Raw genomic sequence first — 26363 nt, 5'->3', positions numbered from 1 at the left:
CTTAACTGACTGAGCCACCCAGGGATACAGCAAAAGCAGTTCTATAAGGGAAGTATATAGTGATAAATGTCTAAAATTAAAAAAAAAGAAATATTTCTAGTAAACAACCTAACTTTATCCTTTAAGTAACTGAAAAAGAACAAAACATACTCAAAATTAGCAGAAGAAAATAAATAAATGAAACAGAGACTAGGAAAACAGCAGTAAAGATCAACAAAACTGAGAGCTCATGTTTAGAAAAGATAAACAAAATTGACATACCTTTAGCTAGATGTACTAAGAAAAAATAGAGAAGAATCAAGTAAATAAAATTATAAATAAAACAAGATATTACAACTGAAATCAAAGAAATAAGGATTATAAATGACTACTATAAGCAATTATATTTCAATGTAGGATAGACTATGTATCTAGGATAACCTAGAAGAGAGACAAATTCCTAGAAAGATATAATCTACCAAGACTAAATCAGGAAGAAACAGAGATTCTGAACAGGCCAATAGCAAATAAGGAGAGTGAAGGAGTAATTATAAAACTCCCTCAAAAATAAAAGCCCAGAATCAATGGCTTTATTGGTGAATTCCACCAAACATCTAAAAAACAATTAATGTCAGTCCTTCTCAAACTCTTCCAAAATATTCGAAACAAGGGAAGACCTCCAAACTCATTTTATGAAACCAGCATATCTTGATACCAAAGCCAGAGAAAGGTACTATAAGAAAAAAATTAGAAGCTAATAATATGAATGAATATAGATGCAAAAATCTCCAACAAAATACCTGCAAAACAAATTCAGTAGCACATTAAACAGATCATAGGGATCCCTGGGTGGCCCAGTGGTTTAGCGCCTGCCTTTGGCCCAGGGTGCGATCCTGGAGACCCGGGATCGAATCCCACGTCGGGCTCCCGGAGCATGGAGCCTGCTTCTCCCTCTGCCTGTGTCTCTGCCCACCCCCCACTCTCTCTCTCTCTGTGTGAGTATCATAAATAAATTAATTAATTAAAAAAAAAAACTTTAAACAGATCATACACCATGATCAAGTGGGCTTTATCCTTAAGATGCAAGGGCTAGGCATTCACCATACGCAAATCAGTCAATGTGATATACCACATTAACAGAATGAAGATAAATTTCCAAGTTATCACGATAGATGAAGAAAAAATATCTGACAAAGTACACAGTCCTTTCATAAGAAAAATTTTAAATAGGTACAGAATTAATAATGGCCATATGACAAGCCTACCGGTAACATACTCAGTGGTGGAAGTTTGATAAAAGCTCTTTTTCTGATATCAGGAATAAGCAAGGATGCCTGTTCTCATCATTCCTATTCAACATGGTACTAAAGTCATAGCCAGATAAGTTAGGCAGGTAAAAGAAATAAAAGGCATCCAAATCATAAAGGAAGAAGAAAAATCGTCTGCTTGCTGATATCATAATACCATATACTGAAAACACTAAAGACTCCACCACAAAAGAATTAGAACAAACAAACCCAATAAAGTTGTGGGATACAAAATTAGCATGCAAAAATCAGTTATGTTTCTATACACTAACAATGAATTATTCAAAAAATGATAAAATAATTCCATTTACAATAGCAGCAAACCAATGAAATACTTAAGAAAAATTTAACCAAGGAGTTGAAAGCTCTGTGCATCTGAAAACCATAAAATAATGATGAAAGAAATTTAAGAAGACACAGATAAATGGTAAGATATTACTTATTTATTGGACAGAGGAATTAATATTGTTAAAATGTTCATACTACTGAAAATTATCTACAGATTCAAAACAATACCTGCAAAAATTTAAGTGAAAATTTTCACAGAAATAGAAAGAATAATAAAATTCATATAGAACTGCAGAAGATCCTGAATAGCCAAATTAATTTTGAGCAAGAACAACAAAGTAGGAGACATCATACTATGTGATTTCAAAATGTGATACAGAGCTACTTTAATGGAAACAGTATGGTATGGCATAAAAACAGACATAAACCAATGAAACAGAATAGAAAGCCTAGAAATATAGTCAACTGATCTTCAACAAGATGTGAGTGTACACATATATATTTATATATAATATATACGTATATTTAATGTAATATTATTCAGCCATAAAAAAGAAAGAAATCCTGCCACTGTGATAGCATGGATGAACTTGGAAGGCATTATGATAAGTGAAATAATCCAAACAAAGAAAGACAAATATTTCATCATTTCACTTAATATATGGAATCTAAAAATGTTGAACTCATAGAAGAGAATGGTGGGTACAAGAAACGTTGAGTGGGAGAAATGTTGATCAAAGAGTACAAGTTTCAGTTATGCAGATGAATAAGTACTGGAGACCTAATATATAGAACAATGACTATAATCATACCATATAGTATACTTCAAATTTGCTGAGACAGTAGATCATAATTGTTCTCACTAAAAGAAAAACAAAAATCAGTAACTACATGAGGTGATAGATATGTTAATCAGTGAATTGTGGGAGTCATTTCACTACATATGTGTATATATATATTTGTATATGTATGTGTATATATATATAATCAAAACATCACCTTGTTCATTGTAAATATATGCAATTTTTGTGTCTCAGTTACAACTTAATAAATTTCAAGAAGAATGAAAATTCAAATCTGAGACTATCAGGCTTTTGGGGGAAAAAGGAAAATGACTATAAACTGGAGGTATTAAAGGTTTCTTAAAAATTAGAAGAACTCCAATAACCATAAAAGAAGAAATTTATCAAGTGAATTCACTAATGTTACATACTTCTGTTCATGAAATACACCATTTGAAATGAATAGACAAGCCACAAAGTAGAACATAATCATGAACAATATATCTGGCAGAGGTCTTATGTTCAGAATACATAAGGAATTCCTATAACTCAGTAATAAAAAGACAAATAGTCCAGTTGAAAAGTGAGCATGTAACTTGAACGACCACCTTATAAATTACAATAGAAGATACATCAATTGCCAATAATTCTCTAAAAATTCTCATCATTAGTCATTAGGGTAATACAAATTAAAGTCACAATGTGATGTTACTTTACCCACTTGAATGGTTAAAATTAAAAAACAAAAGAATTCAAATTGTAACACCTATCAGTGGTAAATGTAGTTGAGACTATGGAGCAATTGGAACTTTCAGAAATTGCTCATGGGAGTATAAAATGGTACAACCATTTTGGAAAGTTCTTTGGCTTTTTTTAAATTAAATTTATTTTTTTTTATTTCTATGAAGCCAAACACAGAGAATGCTCCCAAGATTTCCCGAGTCAGATGTACATGTCCTATGAAGTTGAAATTCCTTCCCCTTAATTGTTATTAGGGTCTATGAATATAATGGAGAGTCACTCCTTTGTTAGGTTACTTCATATATGATTAGAATGAGATTCATCTATTGGCTTTTATAATTTTAGCTACATTGTCTTGAGTTGATGACGTGGCTAAGACCTATGAGTATCCTGTAGGAGTTAAAAGTAACCTCTTGTTGACAGCCTCAAGAAAATGGGAACTTTAGTCTTAAAACTGCAAGGATTTGAATTCTGACAATAACCTGGATGATCTTAAAAGGACTCTCAAGCTTCAGATGTGAATACAGCCTCAGCCAACATCTTGATTTCTGTCTTGCCAGACCAAAGCAGAAAATGCAGTTGTGCTGTGCAGAATCAAACTTATAGAAATAGTAAGATAATAGCTGTGTATCATTTTATTTATTTTTATTTTTTATTTTATTTTTATTTTTTGTGTATCATTTTAAACTGCAATATTTGTAGGAATGTGTTAACCAGCCATAGAAAACTAATGCATATTTGAATTTCCATCTTTATCATCTTTCTCCCTGGCAATGTGATATTCAAATTGTAAAGCCTTGTTTGGTATATCTGTAAAGAAGTGAGTGAAGTGGCCCATCAGATTGTAATTAATCCTGATCTCCACAGAGTCAAAATACCAGACTTACAAATCACAGCGTCCTTGTTCCAAAGTCCTGTATTTCTTATATATGTATGTCTAATTTGATTCACATCCCAAGCAAGACTTTGTAATTAATTTTTCTGGGTTCCCACCTCCACCAAAAATATGTTGTTCTGAATTATGTTTTTCCTGTTTCTATTATCTCATATTGTTCTCGAATGTGGAAACTCATTTACCTATTCCTAACCCAGGGATCTAATTCCTCAGATCTCTTTCTTCTATTTCTCCGTTCTTGACGGTACATTAAAAAAAATGTAGGGCAAATTTAGAAACATTTCAAAGATTAGATTCATTAAAATGACCAAGCATTTTATTCATGAAAATTGGAATATGGGCAGATTGATTTTAGGCTAGGATCCAAAATATCTTACTCAAATATACAGATTAAATTAATATGCTTTTAAATTACTCCTCTGAGTTATTCAGCTTCCACTTCTCTGTCCGGGGCTTAGTGGATAACTGAATACCAATTTCCAACAGGAACAAAAGGTCATCAGTGAAAACTTTTTAGAAAAGTGCTATTATCACTACTTCTCCACTTTCAATTGAGACTTTTGCTCAGGATCGTCATTAAACAATACTTTCTGTTAAGCTATATTTCAGACAGATTAATGTGATTCTGTTCATATTCTATCCAATTTGGATCAGGGTTTTGGCTGGATTTTTGAGGTGTTGCATAATTCAATCACTGGTTTAGCTGAAAGGGTGCTGGAATAGTTGCCAGAGATCTAGATTTTGATTCTCATTTTACTATGCATTTTTCCTTTGATAGGATTAGTCAGAATTGTAATTTATTGTTGCGTTGATTTATTAAATATCTAACAAAGTGAAGTTACACGAGGTCATGAATATGACTCCCTTGTTTGCAAGTGTGTTTCTAATAGACAGTATATTGCTATTTATCTGAATGGACATAGTCTAATTGTTGACATGAATTAAATAGCTGTTGACTTAATTAAAGCATTTCAGGCACCAAATTAGGTGTTCTTTTGTTATCTAATTTATTTCTCACAACATTTTATAGAATAAGGAATAAATATCCTATTCAAAGATTTCACAGAATTATTCCTTGATCATGTTGTGTTTGTAAACAAAATTCAAAACCAGATCTGTGGTGCCAGCTTGCCAAGGCTAGGAACATAGGCATTAACTTTGTTAAAGAATTTAGCCATGGGTCTAAGTGACATTCTTTTCTCTTTCAACAAGATCAGATGAGAATATGGAAAGTAGAATTTTATGATGGTCCTACAAGGTTTCTAATTAGTTCATGTGCCCACACTTTCTCCCAGTTATTCAACTGAACACTAATGTAAATAATTTCTGTGAAGGAATTTTGCAGAAATTATTAAGTCCCCAAATAACTTAACTTTAAAATAGGGAGATTATTCAGGTGAGCTTGACTTAATCTCATGAGCCCTAAAATCAGACTCTACTCTTCCTATGTGCAGAAATGAAAGTCCAAGAGATGTGCACCAGCTGGCCTTGAAGAAACCAAACATTTCTGTTGCAAACAGCCTATGGGGCTCTTATGACAGGGAACTATGGGCAGCCTCAAAGAGCTGAGTGAGCTAGGTGTTAGAATGTAAACAGTAACCTTTGTCCTATAGCTGCAGGGAAATCAGTTCTGTCAACAACCAGTGAGTTTAAGAGACAAACTATATGCCCATATGAGAACTTTAGTACTGGCCAATTCCTTGGTTTCAGCCCGATGAGACCATGAACAAAGTCCTAGTTTAATGTGCTTGGATTTCTGATAGAAAGAAATGTGAAACAATAAATGGGCATTGTGGGGTTTTTAAAAAGGTTTTATTTATTTATTCATGAGAGACAGAGAGGGAGGGAGAGAGAGAGAGAGAGAGAGAGAGAGAGGTAAAGACACAGGCAGAGGGAGAAGCAGGCTCCATGCAGGGAGCCAGATGTGGGACTGGACCCCAGGACTCTAGGATCACACCCTCAGCCGAAGGCAGATGCTGAACCGCTGGGCCACCCAGGGATCCCCATAAATGGGTATTGTTATAAGCCAGTACATCTGTGGTGATTTGTCATGAAGTAATAGAAAAGCAATAAATAGGGAATGCTTTCAACTTATTGAGAATTGTCCCGGGAGTTGTAAGCACTGATTTGTTTTCATGCCATATTAGAAAAATGGGCAATGAATGGTGCCAATGACATATAATGGAAATTTGCATCTTTAGATAGAACCATCTCAGATACTATTAAACAAATATTAGATACTCAATAAGTTTTATGAAATAGATGAGAGAATGTTAAGGATGAAGCCACTTTGAATTATATTCGAAAACAACAGGAACAATGATAACTTGCATTTTATTAAAAAATGAGAATATACCATTTTCATCACATCATATGTACTATTAACACTATCAGAATGACTTATCAAGATGTTAACCTCCATAGTGTGACTAATGTATAGCTTATTAGGTTTCTCTACTGTAAAATTACTGGATTTTTTTCTGGCTTTTCATATTGTACTTTTTTGGAAGGAAGTCACTCAGCAACGTACACTTAAGAGATGGAAAATTATGCTCTACCTTCTTGAGAGAAAGTATCATCATAAATCATCTCTGTGGTCTTCTATCTAAAAAACCCATAACTCTAGTCCAATCACCAGAATACCCCCCTTTCCAATCAATTTAAGGACATTTTATTAAATATCTGATCAGTACTCTTCAAGGCTATCAAGATCATTAAAAAAAAAGTTCAACAAGATGGTCATAGTCTAGAGGAAACTAAGGAGCTGTGAAAACTAAATTTAATGTGATATTGTGGATCACTAGAGCAGAAAAGAGAAGTTAGATAAAAACTAAAGAAATCTGAATAAAGCATGGATTTTTAGTTACTAAAAATGTATCAATATTGTTTAATTACGTATTACAAATGTTCTATATTAATAAAAGATATTAAAAGAAATTGGGTATAACATAAATGGGAGTCTGTGTACCATCTTTGCAATTTTATGTGTTGATAAAAAAACTATTCTAAAATGAAAGCTGATTATACTCAGTCTAATGAGAAGACAAGCCACTGTCTGGAAGAAAATATTTGCAAAAGACATGATAAAGTGTTGTTATACAAAATTTAGAAAGAACTCAAAACTCAGCAATGATAAAAAAACAACAACAACACCCTACCCACTTGAAAAGTGGTCCAAAGACCTTAATAGACACCTCATGAAAGAAAATATGCAAGGTGGCAAAAAGTATTGGAAACGTACCACATCATGTGTCATCACAATGCAAATTAAATCGTGAAATGCAAATTAAAACAACAGTGAGATACCACCATATGTATTTATTAGAATGGCCAAAATTCAAAACACTGACAAAATCAAATATTGATGAGGATATTCCCTTCATTTGGGGAATATAAAAATTAGTGAAAGAGAATAAAGGGAAAGGAGAGAAAATGAGTGAAAATATCAGTGAGGGTGACAAAACATGAGAGACCCCTAACTCTGGGAAATGAACAAGGGGTAGTGGAAGGAGAGGTGGGTGGGGGGTTGGGGTGACTGGGTGATGGGCACTAAGGGGGACACTTGGCAGGATGAGCACTGGGTGTTATGCTATATGCTGGCCTATTGAACTCCAATAAAAAATTAAAAAAGAATAAAAATAATTTAAAAAAAGATATGGAGCATCAAGAGCCCTCATTAATTGTTGGTGGGATGCAAAATGATACAGTAACTTTGGAAGATAATTCAGCAGTTCCTCATAAAACTAAACATACTCTTACCATCCTATCCAGTAATTATACTACTTGGTATTTGTCTACATGAATTGACAACTTATGTCCATACAAAAACCTGCACACACAATTGCCAAAATTTGGAAGCAGCCAAAATATCCTTTAGTAAGTGAATGGATTAAAAAAAAAATCTGTGGTACATCCAGACAATGGAATATTATTTAGCACTAAAAAGAAATCAGTTATTGAGCCATGAGAAGACGTTGTTAACTTAAATGCATATTACTAAGTGAAGCCAATCTGAAAAGTCTACATATTATATGAAATCAACTATATGACATTCTGGAAAAGGCAAAATTTTGGAGAAAGTAAAAAAGTCAGTGGCAACCCAAGCCTAGATGGAAGGAAGTGATGAATAGGTAGAGTACAGAGGATTTTTAGGGCAGTAAAAGTATTCTGTATGGTACTACAATGGTGCATACATGTCATTAAATATTTCTCAAAACCTATAGAATGTCCAACACCATAATGTAAACTATGGACTTTAAATGATAACAACATGTTAGTATTGGATCGATTGTAAGGAAAAAAAAACCACTGTTTCAGTGCAGGGTATTGATAGTGTGGGTGGTTGTATGTGTGTAGACAAGAATTATATGGGAAATTTCTATATTTTGCAGTCAATTTTTGCTGTGAGCCTAAGACTGCATCCCAAAATACAGTCTATGAAAAATAAAACAAAAGTGTATTAAACTAAAATTATCAAGAGAAAACCAGGAGTATGATTTAAGCCTGTAAAAGAGTGAGAGAGTATTGGGTCTCTGATTGTGAATTCCAGTAATGCCAATTACAGAGGTAGGGGAGGGAAGGGAGAGATGGTGTGGAGATGAGTGGCAGGGAGGGGAGGGGCGGTAAGGAGAAGGGACAGGGACGGACAGAGTAAAAAATGAGATGAGATTGGGAAGTAGAAAAAGTAGGGCTAACATTGGGAAAATTTTATACCCTCTCTTAGCTTCAGATTCCCCTTCTGTAAAATCCATATTCCAATGGATTAATAAATGATATTATATTCTTCTTTGTATTATTATTATTTTATACATTTCACATGAGAAAAACATTACAAAGACTTATAACAAGTAGAAGTTTTGTAATCTCACAAAACTATTTACATAGTGTACTTATTTCTTAATATTGGAATTAGGCTTAAACACAGATGTGTAAAGGTATAGAAATTTAGAGTTAGAATTAATACTGAATACATACCATTATGGGCCTAGATTATTTTAAAGAACATATAAACTGGGACAAGTAACCAGAATGCCTGACTGAATTTGGCTCAGAGAATAAATAAATCTGTCTCACATAATGATGAAAGCAGAGTAGTAGTTGGAGGGAGATCATGTCAGGACTCTGAGTCTACTTTTCGATGTTTCTTTTATGTTCATATGTTGAGCTCGGTAACAACTTGACTCCAGCAGTCCTGGTCATTAAATTTAAAATCATTATCCAGAGAAACAAAGACTGTCTGACGTTCCTGGATCTCATTTCTAGGAAGAAGAAACCTTTCCCAGCAATCACACAGCAGATTTGGAGCTCATGTCTATTTTTTCACTAATAACTGTCGAGGGCAACAGCTTTATCGTAATTGGCAAAGACTAATCCTCTGATGTCTCTGAGCTTTGGGGAGTCATGGTCTTACTATCTCTTTGACCACATGTTTGGGGGAGCAACAAACATAAAAAAATGAACTTACAGTGCAATAAATACAAATGCACAACGTAATAAGGGCAACAAACAATGCCCTTCCAAGTTTGGCCTTCTAAATATACTTAAAGGCAGGGTAGATACATAATATCTAGTTTATTTTGAGCAACTCAATTATTTTTTTTCTGAAAAAAAATACACATTTGTGAAAGAATGATGAGACAGAATATAGTAAGAAATGAGAGTCTTGTAGTAAGTCCTGGCCTCAAAGTTAATTTACTCAAGTGAAAAAAAATAGCAGCAAAGTATGCTAGAAAAGCTTTATCATCAGAAGTGGATAATTTGAGTGGCTGCACTTACTTTTAGTTACTTTCACCTTTATAAGCTGGAGTACTATCCATGTAAAACAGGGAAGCTTATTACAATTACAACTGAGCATTGCTGGAATAATCTAAGACATAATACATATGAAGGTATTTTTAAATACAAATGAGAGGAATCATTGCTAAAATTAGACTGTTTTCTTTTCCTATTTTGTTTTTATTGAATCAGCATTTTATTCCTCAGGTCAGTACATTTTATCCTGAAACAATTGTGTGAATAAAAGGCATAAATTGTCATACCAGTTAAAGGCATAATAGGCTTTTTGATTACATTGTTTTAGCACTTTTCATTTCAAATAACTACTATTTTGTTTTTATTCATCTTATCTAATAATAATAATTGATATATTCTTCAATTATTTTGAATAGACAGATTGTTGGGCATTCTAAGTTGATAAATGTCTCATTAATGAATGCAACTTGTGGGATCCCTGGGTGGCGCAGCGGTTTGGCGCCTGCCTTTGGCCCAGGGCGTGATCCTGGAGACCCGGGATCGAATCCCACGTCGGGCTCCCAGTGCATGGAGCCTGCTTCTCCCTCTGCCTATGTCTCTGCCTCTCTCTCTTTCTCTCTCTGTGACTATCATGGATAAATAAAAATTAAAAAAAAAATGAATGCAACTTGTTTTTACTTACTTTTAGTGCAATTTATGTAGAAAAAAGATTTCTCAGAATTTACAAGGGCAAAACAAATTGACTAATTTTTGATAAGTTAATCTAGTGAGTGATAATGGAATGAGCACAGTTTTAACTAATATTTTTTTGTTTTTGTTAAGAAGGACACATTGTAACTAATATCACCAGACCTTTCTATGATTTTTCCTTGATGCTTTTTAAAAATATCAATCTTCGAATTTATAACCAAGAGTTTAATAGATTCAGTGTTTTGGGGAACTGAATATATAACTATTATATGCCTTTTTCTAGTACTAATTCTAAAGCAATGCCAGATTCCCTAGCCATGTTGTACATGACTCCATAACTTTCTTTTTCCTACCAGTCTGTGCCTTTGAGGTCCTTAGCAAGCCTAGGAACTACCACCACAAGAAGAATGACCTAACAAGTTTAGAATTAGATAAACTGTGGTAGTAAGCAGAAGTATTAGCCATAATTACTTGTTCTTTTGGATAAAATGAGTCTTTTCAAAAGCCCTTTCCCATCCCCTTCTTTATTGCAAGTAGAAAATTTTCTATTTTCTAAGATATTCTATTTTATTCTAAGTATTTTATTCTAAGATATTTTATTCTGAGATATTTTATTCTGAGATATTTTATTCTTAGATATTTTATTATGAGATATTTTATTCTAAGGTATTTTATTCTTAGATACTTTATTCTAAGATATTTATTCTTAGATATTTTATTCTAAGATATTTTATTTTATTCTAGATATCTAGAATATTCTAAGATATTCTAAGATTTTCTATTTTCTAAGATAAGCACCCCCATCCATCCTGCCCCTAAAAGTGCCCATGGAATTTCCTCCTGAACCATGATGATAATAATAATAATAATAATAATAATAATAATTTTTGATAATTTGTCATATTCCTTGTCACATTTCTTCTCTGTTACTTACACAGGAAGGTACTTGTCCTATATATAAATCTTATGATTGTGTTCTGTCTTTCACTTTTATTATGTTGCTCTTTCATTAGAATTTAAATTTCTACTTTGCACCAACTGTTACCCTAACAGTAGGACATAGAGATAAATGTAATCAGCCATTTGTGTTCAAGGAGCATCTATTGTATCAGTGGTGACTGAAATGAAATAGAAAACTGAAGTACTGTGTGATATATTCTGGAGCAATGATAATGAAATAAGCACTTTTACTACCTATAGAAATAATAGCGATATATTTCCCTTCATTTGGTGGAGAGAGAACCATGCTGGAGCCCAGTTCTTCTAGTTACACTAGAAGGGCAATTGGATGGTCATGCATGGAAGTAAAAATTCCAGTGGCCTCTGTGACACAGATGAAAAAGAAGGGAAAGCAGGGAGATTTGGATACATAAAGAGATCATTGGAAAGCTTAAGGGATAGAGAGTTTGGAAGTATTTTTAGCGTCCTTCTGATTTGTTTCACTCTAGCATGAAAGGGTAACTTTGGTAGTTAGCTTTGTCTGAAAATGTTCCCAACTTACCATCATAATTATTGTTTTTATTATTCTGTTTTCTGAACTTTACTTTTCTTCGTAGCCTTAGTACATTTCTAGATTTATTACTAGGTTGTTTTCATATCTTGGCTATTGTGAATAGTGCTTATACTTCTTTGAGATGTTGATTTCAATTTTTTTTAGATAAATACTTAGAATTGTCCATCAACAGATGAATGAATTAAAAATATAGTGTATACATACAATGAAACACCATTCATCCTTACAAAAGAAGGACATACTGCAGTAGGTGGCAACATGGATAAACCTTGAGGACATTATACTAATGAAATCAGCCATTCCTAGAAAGGCAAATACTGCATGATTCATCTTTTTTTTTTTTTCTAGTGAATACCCAATTACTTTTATTATTATATTTTTAAGGACTAAAAATGAGTTTTAGAAAAGTGCTTTAGTGTCTTGCCTATACAGGTAAAATCTCAATTTAAAAAAAAAGTGTTGAGTTCTGAGTCTGAATGAATCCTTTCAAATAGCCTATCATTAGTTCTTGGAGTTTTACAAACTTTATAAATGAGGAAGAAAAAAACACAAAGTGATAAGAAAGTGGCTTTACTATTATTTTTATGTAGTATAGAAATCTAAGATGAAACTATTTTTTAATAAATTTATTTTTTATTGGTGTTCAATTTACCAACATACAGAATAACACCCAGTGCTCATCCCGTCAAGTGCCCCCCTCAGTGCCCGTCACCCCTCCACCCCCACACCCCGCCCTCCTCCCCTTCCACCGCCTCTAGTTCCTTTCCCAGAGTTAGGAGTCTTTATGTTCTGTCTCCCTTTCTGATATTTCCTACCCATTTCTTCTCCCTTCCCTTCTATTCTCTTTCACTATTATTTATATTCCCCAAATGAATGAGAACATATAATGTTTGTCCTTCTCTGATTGACTTACTTCACTCAGCATAATACCCTCCAGTTCCATCCACGTTGAAGCAAATGGTGGGTATTTGTCATTTCTAATAGCTGAGTAATATTCCATTGTATACATAAACCACATCTTCTTTATCCATTCATCTTTCGATGGACACCGAGGCTCCTTCCACAGTTTGGCTATTGTGGACATTGCTGCTATAAACATCGGGGTGCAGGTGTCCCGGCGTTTCATTGCATCTGAATCTTTGGGGTAAATCCCCAACAGTGGAATTGCTGGGTCATAGGGCAGGTCTATTTTTAACTCTTTGAGGAACCTCCACACAGTTTTCCAGAGTGGCTGCACCAGTTCACATTCCCACCAACAGTGTAAGAGGATTCCCTTTTCTCCGCATCCTCTCCAACATTTGTGGTTTCCTGCCTTGTTAATTTTCCCAATTCTCACTGGTGTGAGGTTGTATCACATTGTGGTTTTGATTTGTATTTCCCTGATGGCAAGTGATGCAGAGCATTTTCTCATATGCATGTTGGCCATGTCTATGTCTTCCTCTGTGAGATTTCTCTTCATGTCTTTTGCCCATTTCATGATTGGATTGTTTGTTTCTTTGGTGTTGAGTTTAAGAAGTTCTTTATAGATCTTGGAAAGTAGCCCTTTATCTGATATGTCATTTGCAAATATCTTCTCCCATTCTGTAGGTTGTCTTTGAGTTTTGTTGACTGTATCCCTTGCTGTGCAAAAGCTTCTTATCTTGATGAAGTCCCAATAGTTCATTTTTGCTTTTGTTTCTTTTGCCTTCGTGGATGTGTCTTGCAAGAAATTACTGTGGCTGAGTTCAAAAAGCTTGTGGCCTGTGTTCTCCTCTAGGATTTTGATGGAATCTTGTCTCACATTTAGATCTTTCATCCATTGTGAGTTTATCTTTGTGTATGGTGAAAGAGAGTGGTCTAGTTTCATTCTTCTGCATGTGGATGTCCAATTTTCCCAGCACCATCTATTGAAGAGACTGTCTTTCTTCCAATGGATAGTCTTTTGTCCTTTATCGAATATTAGTTGACCATAAAGTTCAGGTCCACTTCTGGGTTCTCTATTCTGTTCCATTGATCTATGTGTCTGTTTTTGTGCCAGTACCACACTGTCTTGATGACCACGGCTTTGTAGTACAACCTGAAATCTGGCATTGTGATGCCCCCAGCTATGGTTTTCTTTTTTAAAATTCCCCTGGCTATTCGGGGTCTTTTCTGATTCCACACAAATCTTAAAATAATTAGTTCTAACTCTCTGAAGAAAGTCCATGGTATTTTGATAGGGATTGCATCAAACGTGTAAATTGCCCTGGGTAACATTGACATTTTCACAATATTAATTCTGCCAATCCATGAGCATGGAATATTTTTCCATCTCTTTGTGTCTTCCTCAATTTCTTTCAGTAGTGTTCTATAGTTTTTAGGGTATAGATCCTTTACCTCTTTGGTTAGGTTTATTCCTAGATATCTTATGCTTTTGGGTGGAATTGTAAATGGGATTGACTCCTTAATTTCCCTTTCTTCAGTCTCATTGTTAGTGTATAGAAATGCCACTGACTTCTGGGCACTGATTTTGTATCCTGCCACGATACCAAATTGCTGTATGAGTTCTAGCAATCTTGGGGTGGAGGCTTTTGGGTTTTCTATGTAGAGTATCATGTCATTGGCGAAGAGGGAGAGTTTGACTTCTTCTTTGCCAATTTGAATGCCTTTAATGTCTTTTTGTTGTCTGATTGCTGAGGCTAGGACTTCCAGTACTATGTTGAATAGCAGTGGTGAGAGTGGACATCCCTGTCTTGTTCCTGATCTTAGGGGAAAGGCTCCCAGTGCTTCCCCATTGAGAATGATATTTGCTGTGGGCTTTTCGTAGATGGCTTTTAAGATGTCGAGGAATGTTCCCTCTATCCCTACACTCTTCAGAGTTTTGATCAGGAATGGATGCTGTATTTTGTCAAATGCTTTCTCTGCATCTAATGAGAGGATCATATAATTCTTGGTTTTTCTCTTGCTGATATGATGAATCACATTGATTGTTTTATGAGTGTTGAACCAGCCTTGTGTCCCGGGGATAAATCCTACTTGGTCATGGTGAATAGTTTTCTTAATGTACCGTTGGATCCTATTGGCTAGTATCTTGTTGAGAATTTTTGCACCCATGTTCATCAGGGATATTGGTCTGTAATTCTCCTTTTTGGTGGAGTCTTTGGTTTTGGAATTAAGGTGATGCTGGCTCATAGAACGAATTTGGAAGTACTCCATCTCTTTCTATCTTCCCAAACAGCTTTAGTGGAATAGGTATGGTTTCTTCTTTAAAAGTTTGATAGAATTCCCCTGGGAAGCCATCTGGCCCTGGACTCTTGTGTCTGGGGAGGTTGTTGATGACTGCTTCAATTTCCTCCCTGGTTATTGGCCTGTTCAGGTTTTATATTTCTTCCTGTTCCAGTTTTGATAGTTTGTGGCTTTCCAGGAACGCGTCCTTTTCTTCTAGATTGCCTAATTTATTGGCATTTAGCTGTTCATAATATGTTTTTAAAATCATTTGTATTTCCTTGCTGTTGGTAGTGATCTCTCCTTTCTCATTCATGATTTATTAATTTGAGTCTTCTCTCTCTTCTTTTTAATAAGGCTGGCTAATGGTTTATCTATCTTATTAATTTTTTCAAAGAACCAACTCCTGTTTCTGTTGATCTGTTCCACAGTTTTTCTGGTCTCGATTTCGTTGAGTTCTGCTCAAATCTTTATTAACTCTCTTCTTCTGCTGGGTGTAGGATCTATTTGCTGGTTTTTCTCTAGCTCCTTTATGTGTAAGGTTAGCTTTTGTATTTGAGTTCTTTCCAGTTTTTGAATGGATGCTTGTATTGCGATGTATTTCCCCCTTAGGACTGCTTTTGCTGCATCCCAAAGATTTTGAACGGTTGTATCTTCATTCTCATTAGTTTCCATGAATCTTTTTAATTCTTCCTTAATTTCCTGGTTGACCTTTTCATCTTTTAGCTGGATGGTCCTTAACCTCCACGTGTTTGAGGTCCTTCCAAATTTCTTGTTGTGATTTACTTCTAATTTCAAGGCATTATGGTCTGAGAATATGCAGGGGACGATCCCAATCCTTTGGTATCGGTTCAGACCTGATTTGCGACCCAGTATGTGGTCTATTCTGGAGAAAGTTCCATGTGCACTTGAGAAGAATGTGTATTCAGTTGAGTTTGGATATAAAGTTCTGTAGATATCTGTGAAATCCATCTGGTCCAGTGTATCATTTAAAGCTCTTGTTTCTTTGGAGATGTTGTGCTTAGAAGACCTATCGAGTGTAGAAAGAGCTAGATTGAAGTCACCAAGTATAAGTGTAGTATTATCTAAGTATTTCTTCACTTTGGTTATTAATTGATTTAAATATTTGGCAGCTCCCACATTCGGGACATATATATTGAGGATTGTTAAGTCCTCTTGTTGGATAGATCCTTTAAGTATGAGATAGCGTCTCTCTTCATCTCTCACTACAGTCTTCGGGGTAAATTTTAGTTTATCTGATATAAGGATGGCTACCCCTGCTTTCTTTTGAGGACCATTCGAATGGTAAATGGTTCTCCAACCTTTTATTTTCAGGCTGTAGGTGTCCTTCTGTATAAAATGAGTCTCTTGTAGACAGCAAATAGATGGGTCCTGCTTTTTATCCAGTCTGAAACCCTGCGCCTTTTGATGGGGTCATTAAGCCCGTTCATGTTCAGAGTTACTATCGAAAGATATGAGTTTAGTGTCATCATGATATCTATTCAGTCCTTGTTTTTGTGGATTGTTCCACTGAACTTTTTCTTAAAGGGGAATTTTAATAGTCCCCCTTAAAATTTCTTGCAGAGCTGGTTTGGAGGTCACATATTCTTTCAGTGCCTACCTGTCTTGGAAGCTCTTTATCTCTCCTTCTATTCTGAATGAGAGCCTTGCTGGATAAAGTATTCTTGGTTGCATGTTCTTCTCATTGAGGACCCAGAATATATCCTGCCAGCCCTTTTTGGCCTGCCAGGTCTCTGTGGAGAGGTCTGCTGTTACCCTAATACTCCTTCCCATAAAAGTCAGGGATTTCTTGTCTCTTGCTGCTTTAAGGATCTTCTCTTTATCTTTGGAATTTGCAAGCTTCACTATTAAATGTCGAGGTGTTGAACGGTTTTTATTGATTTTAGGGGGGGATCTCTCTATTTCCTGGATCTGAATGCCTGTTTCCCTTCCCAGATTAGGAAAGTTTTCAGCTAGGATTTGTTCAAATGCATATTCAGGCCCTCTGTCCCTTTCGGGGCCCTCGGGAACCACAATTAAACGTAGGTTTTTCTTCCTCAGGCTGTCGTCTATTTCCCTTAATCTATCTTCATGGTCTTTTAATTGTTTGTCTCTTTTTTCCTCAGTTTCCCTCTTTGCCATCAACTTGTCTTCTATGTCACTCACTCGTTCTTCCACCTCGTTAACCCTCGTCGTTAGGACTTCTAGTTTAGATTGCATCTCATTCAATTGATTTTTAATTTCTACCTGATTGGATCTAAATTCAGCAGTCATGAAGTCTCTTGAGTCCTTTATGCTTTTTTCTAGAGCCACCAGTAGCTGTATAATAGTGCTTCTGAATTGGCTTTCTGACATTGAATTGTAATCCAGATTTTGTAACTCTGTGGGAGAGAGGACTGTTTCTGATTCTTTCTTTTGAGGTGAGGTTTTCCTTCTAGTCGTTTTGCTCAGTGCAGAGTGGCCAAAAGCAAGTTGTATTGGGAAAAGGAGAAAAAGAGAGGAGAGAAGAAGGAAAGAAAAGAGAAAAAAAAAAAAAAAAGTAAGAAAAAAAGAAAAAAGAGAAGAAAGAAAGAAAAAGAAAGAAAGGAAAAAAAGTGTGGGGTAAGCAAACACAAATCAGAAAGCAAAAAAAAAAAAAAAAAAAACAAACAACGACAACAAAAACACAGGGGAGTATCTTCTGATTCTGTGTACTTTAATTCCCTTGACTTTCCCTGGAACTTGTCCATCTAGCTGGTCTTCTGAGGAGGGGCCTGTTGTGCTGATTTTCAGGTGTTAGCACTTGGGGGAGCTGCTCTGTCCCCTGCATGGTGCAGGGCTCAGTGGGGGTTGTTTACCCCGTGAGGCCCCTGGAGGAACAACCGCAGTGGCGGCGGCAGCTCTGCCGCCCTGGAGTCAGCTCCCACAGTAACTCCAGAGCTCTCAGCCTGCAGGGCCTGGATGCTCGGGGGCGGGGCCGCTGATCTGCTCAGCTCGGGGCAGGAGAGTCCCTGCTGTCCTGGGCCCTCCTGGCCTCTGCCTGTCCCGGGGGGAGGCCGGATCCTGGGCTGTGTCCTGGCGCCCTGTGCTCCGGGGCCTGCGCTGTTGGATTCCGCTCTGGCTGTGCAGCCCCCTCTGTGGAGCCGCCGCCCCAGCCCCTCCGAGCTGCTCCCGCCACGCAGCTCCCTCCGTGGAGCAGCCGCCCGAACCCCCCCAGCTGCTCCCGGCCGCGCAGCCCCCTCTGCACGGAGCCTCTTCCTCCGCCGGAGCCCCTCCGAGCTGCTCGGTCCCGCCGTGCGCGCTGCAGCCCTCAGGGAGCTTGGTTTGCTCTCCCCCGGGCGCAGGTGTCTGTTACTGTCCCAGGGAGCCCGAGGGCATCCCCGCCCTCCTGGGTCCTGCTCCACCTCCCTGCAAGGCCTTTCCACCCGAGAAGGTCGGTGCAGCTCCTGCTTCTCCGGGACGGGGCTCTCCTGTCCTGGGGACACTCGCCCCGGCCTCAGCCCGGCTCCTTGCGGGGCCCCTCCCCCTTGGATGCCTTTTGTTTCTTTATTTCTTTTTCCCCGTCTTCCTACCTTGATAGAAGCGCGAACTCTTCTCACTGTCATCCAGCTGGTCTCTCTTTAAATCTCAGGCCGAATTCGTAGATTTTCAGGATAATTTGAAGGTTATCTAGGTAATTTGGTGGGGACAGGTGATTTGGGGACCCTACTCTTCTGCTGTCTTGCCCCTCCTCCTGCATGATTCCTCTTATATGATGTATCTAAAGTAGTCAAATTCATAGAATCAGAAGGTGGAAGGATTATGGCTGGGAGCTGAGGGAGGAAGAAAATCAATGGGCATAAAATTTCTGTTAGTAAGATGAATAAGCAATGAAAATGTACTATACAACATTGTACCTATAATAAACAATAATGTATTATTATACACTTAGAACTTTGTTAAGTGGATGCATCTCATGGTGATTGTTCTTACAGAATAAAATTAAATAAATGAAAAAATATTGCTAGACTGTGAGTGGATCTCCTTTAATAATCTCTATGAGAGGTGAACTGTTTTGACACTGCTTTTGGCTTCTGATTTCACTTTGAATGAAGCATCAGGATGAAAATAAGCTAATATAGTCTTAGCTTATATTGGTTTTATCATCTTCCATTTTATGGAAAACTGAGTGAAGTCATGAAAAGTGTCCCATAAGACATGGTATCTGATCAGGGTAAGTAGTTTTAGAGAAGGTTTAAAAAGAGGAAAGTTAGGCATGTAAAGTAAAGGTAACAGGAAGGGTAAAGGCTCAGGGATATGATTAAGCATGAAGTACTCAGTAACCATGACTAGTATTATAAGGCCAAAACCTGAAACTCAAGAATTCAAGGTAATGGAGTGCAGTTGGAGTGTGTATGTGTTTGTGTGTGTGTGGGAAAGATGGGCGTTTAACCTCTTACTACATACACTGTCATGTTTCTGATCTTTTACTATTATAAACAATGCTGTAGTATGTAACTTCATACATATATTTTGTTTATGAGCAGGCATATCTTTAGAATAAATTTAAAGAAGTGCATTTGGCAATCAGAGGGAAAATGCATATGTTATTTTGAAAGCTATTGTCCTACATAGCTCCTCCAATTTGTCCTACATAGAATTCATTCTATTTTTATTCCTCAGAGCAAGTGAGACCTTGACTGCTTTGTTCCATAGCCTTGCTAATAATGTGTTAGCATCCTTGAATTTTTGTTAAGTTGATGGTGAAAAATAGTTTCTCTGCTTCATTTCTTTTATTATGAGTGAAGTTTAACACCTTTCATATATTTGATGATCCTTGGTGTTGTATTTTTTTGATGAATTATCTCGTTATGTCTCTTAAACTCAATTTCATTGAGTTGTTCTTAATTTCTGGAAGCTGTTTAAATATAGGAAGATTATTTTCTATGATACAAATTACAATAATTTTTTCCAGTTTGTGTGTTTTTAAAATTTTTTTTACTTGGATATAGTTGACACATGTTACATTAGTTTCAGGTTTACTGCATACTAATTCAACATCTCTATATGTTATGATCTGCTCACCACTAGTGTAGCTACCATACCATCTGTTGCTATACAATCTTTGAGTTTGGTTATGCTTTTTTTTCCATGTAATTAAAAAGAGAATCAGGTGTTTAGTTAAAATCAAGTAGTTATATTTTTAATGTTTAATAGTAAAATCTTTATAGTTTCTTCATTCAGAGATTTATCTAAAAAGAACTCCCCAGGTTACAAGGATATAAAATAATTTGCCCAGTTTTTCTTCTAATTCTCAGATAGGTTTATTTTTTAAATTATTTAAACTGATATATTTCAAGTAAATCCTGCTGCTTGTATTAGAAATATTGCAAAATCCAATGTTGTGAAGATTTTCCTCTAAGTTTTCTCCTAGGAATTTTATAGTGTCAGGTTTTACATTTAAACATTTAACCTATTTTAAGTTAATTTTTATAGATGATGTAAGGTAAAGGTTTAAGTTCATTCTTTCGCATGTAAGAATCTAGTTTTCTCAGCACTATTTGTTGAAGATACTATCATTTCTCCATTGTGTAGTCTTTTCCCCTTTGTCAAATATGATTTGACTATATATGTGAAGTCAAAGTTATATGTGAAGTTATTTTCGTGCTCTTTTATATTGGTCTATTTATCTATATGCCAGCATAATACTGTTTTTTGTTTATTTTTAATTTAAATTCAATTCACCAGTATAAAGTACATATTTAGTTTCAGATATATCATACTGCTTTGATTATTGTAGCTTTGTAATATGATTTGGGATTATGAGGTCTTTAGCTTTGTTTTCTTTTCTCAGGATTATTTTTGTCATTTGAGATGTTTTTCAGGGTCGTATGAAGTTTAGAATTATTTTTTCTGTTTCTGAAAAAAGAATGCCATTAAGATTTTGATAGGAACTGTGTTGAATCTATAGATTGCTTTGGGAAAGATGGACATTTTAGCAATATGATGTCTTCCAATCCATGAACAACATCGGTTGTCTTTCCTTTTCTTTTCTATTTTTATTTTTGGTCTTCTTTAATTGGCTTTTTTGTAGTTTTAAGTTTATAAATTCTTCACTTCCTTAGTTAAGCTTATGTATAAATATTTTATTGTTTTTGATACTATTGTAAGTTGGATTGTCTTTCTGATTTCTTTTTTTAGATGGGTTATTGTTAGTGTATAGAAACACAACTGATTTTTGTATGTTGGTTTATATCCTACTTTCTGCTGAATTCATTTATTAGTCTTAGTAGTATTTTTTAAATGGAGTCTTTAGAGTTTCCTACACATAAGATCATGTCATCTGTAAACAGATAATTTTACTTCTTTTTAATTTGGATGTCTTTTATTTCTTTGATTGAACTTTATTTCTTTTTCTTGCCTGATTGCTCTGGCTGGATCTTCTATGTTGAACAGAAGTTTAGGAGGTATATCCTTGACTTGTTCCTGATCTTAGGAGAAAAATTTTCAGTTATTTATTATTGAGTATGATGTTAGCTGTGGGCTTTATATATGGCTGTTATTTTGTTGAGTGTTTTCCTTCTTCTTAGTTTGTTGAATGTTTTTTTAATCACGAAAGGGGTTTCAATTTTGGCCTAATGCTTTTTCTCTGTCAGTTGAGATCTTTACGTGTCTTTTTTTCCTTTTCATCTTGTTAATGTGTTGTAATGCATTGATGGATTTTTGTATGTTGAATTATCCTTGAAATTCAGGAATAAATCTCCCTTGATCATGGTAAATAATCCTTTTAATATACAAATGAATTTGGTTTACTAGAATTTTATTGAGGATTTTTCTATGAATATTAACAAAGTACATTGCTATATCAGTTTTTTTCTTATATATAGTTTAGTTTTGGTATCAGAGCAAAGTTGGCCTCAAATAATAAGTAAGTAAATATTCCTTCTTCAATTTTTTTTGGAAAGTTTGAGAAGAATTGATATTAGATCTTTAAATATTTGGCAGAATTCTCCAGTGAAGTCATCAATTCAGGAATTTTCTTTGTTGGGGGATTTTTGATTATTAATTTAATCTCCTTAATAGTTGTAGGTTTATTCAGATTTTCCATTTGTGATTTAATGTTGGTAGATTTTGTTTTTCTGGGAAATTTTCAGTTTCATCTAGGTGATCCAATTTATTGGCATATATTTTTCATGTAGCACTCTTATAACCCCTTTATTTTTTTAAACATGTTACTCTAAATCTTATCCACAGAAATTAGACAAGAAAGATAAATAAGAGTCATCTATACTGGTAAAGAAAAAGTTAAACTGTCAGTATTTGCAGATGACAGGATATTTTACATTGAAAGCCCTAAAGATTCCACCAAAAAAACTATTAGAAGAAATAAATAAATTCAGTAAAGTTACAGAATACAATCAATACAATAAAACTAACAGAGAAATTGATGACATTCCTATACACTAATAACAAAGTAGCAAAAAGATGCATTGAAAAAGTTTCCTCAAAAAGTTAAAAATAGATCTGCCCTACGACCCAGCAATTGCACTGTTGGGGATTTACCCCAAAGATACAGATGCAGTGAAACACCGGGACACCTGAACCCTGATGTTTATAGCAGCAATGTGTCCACAATAGCCAAACTGTGGAAGGGGCCTTGGTGCCCATCGACAGATGAATGGATAAAGAAGATGTGGTCTATGTATACAATGGAATATTACTCAGCCATTAGAAATGACAAATACCCACCATTTGCTTCAACATGGATGGAACTGGAGGGTATTATGCTGAGTGAAGTAAGTCAATCAGAGAAGGACAAACATTATATGGTCTCATTCATTTGGGGAATATAAAAAATAGTGAAAGGGAATAAAGGGGAATGGAGAAAAAATGAGTGGGAAGTATCAGAAAGGGAGACAGAACATGAGAGACTCCTAACTCTGGGAAACGAACTAGAGGTGGTCGAAGGGGAGGTGGGCCAGGGGTGGGGGTGACTGGGTGACGGGCACTGAGGGGGACATTTGATGGGATGAGCACTGGGTATTATTCTATATGTTGGCAAATTGAACACCAATAAAAAATAAATTTATAAAAAAATACTTCATTTACAGTTGTACCAAAAAGAATAAAGTACCTAGAAATAAACCTCACCAAAGAGGTGAAAGACTTGTACTCTGAAAACTGTAAAACATTGATAAAAGCAATTGAAGATGACACAAACAAATGAAAGATATTCCATGGCCATGGATTAGAAGAAATAATATTATTAAGATGTCTATACTACTCAAAGCAATGACATACTCAACACAATCCTTGTCAAGATACCAAACATTGATTTTTTATAGATTTAGAACGAATAATCCTAAAATTTATATGGAACCACAAAAGACCCTAAGTAGCCAAGAAATCTGGAGAAAGAAAAATAAAGCTAGAGATATCATAATTCCAGATTTCAAGATATACTATAAAGCAATAGCAATCAACACAATATAGTTCTTGTACAAAAATGGATACATAGATTCATGAAATAGAATAGAGAGCCAAGAAATAATCTGACAATTATGTGGTCAATTAATCTATGACAAAGGAGGTAAGAATATACGATGGGAAATAGATAGTCTTTTCAATAAATGGTGCTGGGACAACTGGACAGCAACATGCAAAAGAATGAAACTGGACCACTTTCTTACACTATACATAACAATAAACTCAAAATGGATTAAAGACCTAAATGTGAGAACTGAAACCATAAAAATTTTAGAAGAGAACCCATTCAGTAATTTTCTGACATCAGCCATAGAAACATTTTTCTGGATATATCAGGTAAGGCAAAGGTAACAAAAGCAACATAAGCTGTTGGGACTACCTCAAAATAAAAAGCATTTGCACGTGAAAGGAAACCATCAATAAAACAAAAAGGTAAACCTACTGAATTAGAGATGATATTTGCAAATGAGATATCTGATAAGGCATTAATATCTAAGATGTCAAGAAATTATACAACTCAACACACACAAAAACCAAAAAATAAAACAAGCAATCTGATTTAAAAATGGGTAGAAGATCCGAATAGACATTTTTCCAAAGAAACATCCAGGTGGACAATAGACACATGAAAAGAAGCTCAGTGTCACTAATCATCAGGGAAATGTAAATCAAAACCACAATCAGATATCACATTATACTTGTCAGAATGCCTAAAATGAAAAAGATAAGAAACAGCAAGTGATGGCAAGGTTGTAGAGAATAATGAATCCTCATACTCTGTTGGTGAGAATGTAAATTTGTGCAACTACTGTGGAAAACGCTATGGAGTTTCCTCAAAAAATTAAAGATAGAAATGCCATATGATTAAATAATTCCACTACTGGCTACTATCCAAAGAAAATAAAAGACACTAATTTGAAAAGATGTGTGTACCCTTATGTTTGTTACTATAAATAACAGCCAAGATATGGAAGTGACCTAAGAGTCCTTAAGTAGACAAATGAATAAAGAAGATGTGGGGTATATATGTATATACATGTATACACTCACAATGGAATGCTACACAGCCATAAAAATAGATGAGATTATGCCATTTGAGACAATGTAGATGGACCTAAAGGGTATTATGCTAAGTGAAACAAATCAGACTGCAAAGACAAATAACATATGATCTCATTCATATGCAGAATCTAATGAATAAACAATGAATGAATGAATAAAAAAAGTGAATCAATGAATGAATAAACAAATAGAACAAACTGATGGTTGCCAGAGAGAAGGGAGGCAAAGGGATGGGCAGAATGAGTGAAGAGGAGTGGGAAATAGAGGCTTTCAATTATGGAATGAATAAGTCATGGGAATAAAAGGCACAACATAAGGAATATAGTAAATGATTTAGGAATAGCCTTCTGTGGTGATAAATGGTAGCTACACTTGTGGAGAGCATAGCATAATGTATAGAGAAGTTGAATCACTGTTGTACACATGAAACTAATGTAACATTGTATGTCAACTATACTCCAATTTAAAAAAATTAAAGAAAATTGATTTTGCTATATTAAAGAAACCAAAGTATTTAAGACATAAAGTAAGTAAGCCATAGAGGTTGAAAGGAATAATTATAAAGACCCCATATATATCCTCAAATAGATATTATACATTTGTATGAGTGTAATAACATAGGTTCAAATGTAAAATGAGAAATCGATAGGAATATAAGTAAAAATAATACCAGAGTGGCACGGTAGAATTGAGCACAAATTTTTTATAACTGATTAAACAACCAAAAATCAATTAGGATATAAAATATGTAAATAGTATGTTTTCAAATTGGAACTAATTTATATATTGACTACATCAAATTCTGTGATGTGTGTGTGTGTATTCAGGTGCGCATGAAACATTTATCAAAATCTACCATATTCTGAGCCAGAAACCAGACAGATTTCAACAATTTCATATATTGAAACCATACAGAGTTTTCATTGGTACTATACATTTGTAAATTAAATTTCTAAATAACTTAGAGGTCAAAAACCACATTTAAGGGCAGCCTGAGTGGCTCAGGGTTAAGCACCGCCTTCAGCCCAGGGCATGATCCTGGAGACCCAGAATCAAGTCCCATGTCAGGCTCCCTGCATGGAGCCTGCCTCTCCCTCTGCCTGTATCTCTGCCTCTCTCTGCCTCTCTCTGTCTCTCATGAGTAAATAAATAAAATCTTAAAACACACACACACACACACACACACACACACAAAATCAAAACCAAAACCAAAAACCACATTTAAAGGGGAAAGAAGAGAATAGTTTGAACTGAATGATGATTAAAACACTCATATCAAAATGTATAGGGTGAAAGTAAAATAGAGCCCTAGAGGGAATTTTTAAAAATGTGTATATAATGAAACAAAAAAGCCTGAGAATTAATACCCATTGTAAGAAATTATCAAAAAATAAAATAAATGGAAAAAAATAAATGCAGAAAACTTTTTTTTTGCGAATGGAAATTAAAAAGAGAAGAGTATTAAGTGAAACTGAAAACAAACCTTTAATACAGAAGATTAGCTCAACTTAAAGTTAATTTTTTGGAAATACCAAAATAAAAATACCAAAATAAATATATACATAAAACTTCTGGCAAAGAAAAATGAATGAAGAAAGAAGATAGAAATAACAACAGGAATGAAAAGTGGAGATCACTTTTGAACTTATAGGCACTATAATAATAACTGGATATTATGAAAAAATTATATTCTGATAAAATTTATATAAAATGGGTAATTCTGACAA

The sequence above is a fragment of the Canis lupus genome, chromosome 23 (assembly GCF_048164855.1).
Source record: "Canis lupus baileyi chromosome 23, mCanLup2.hap1, whole genome shotgun sequence".
In the NCBI taxonomy this organism is placed as follows: Eukaryota; Metazoa; Chordata; class Mammalia; order Carnivora; family Canidae; genus Canis; species Canis lupus.
This window is presented reverse-complemented; position numbering follows the sequence as displayed.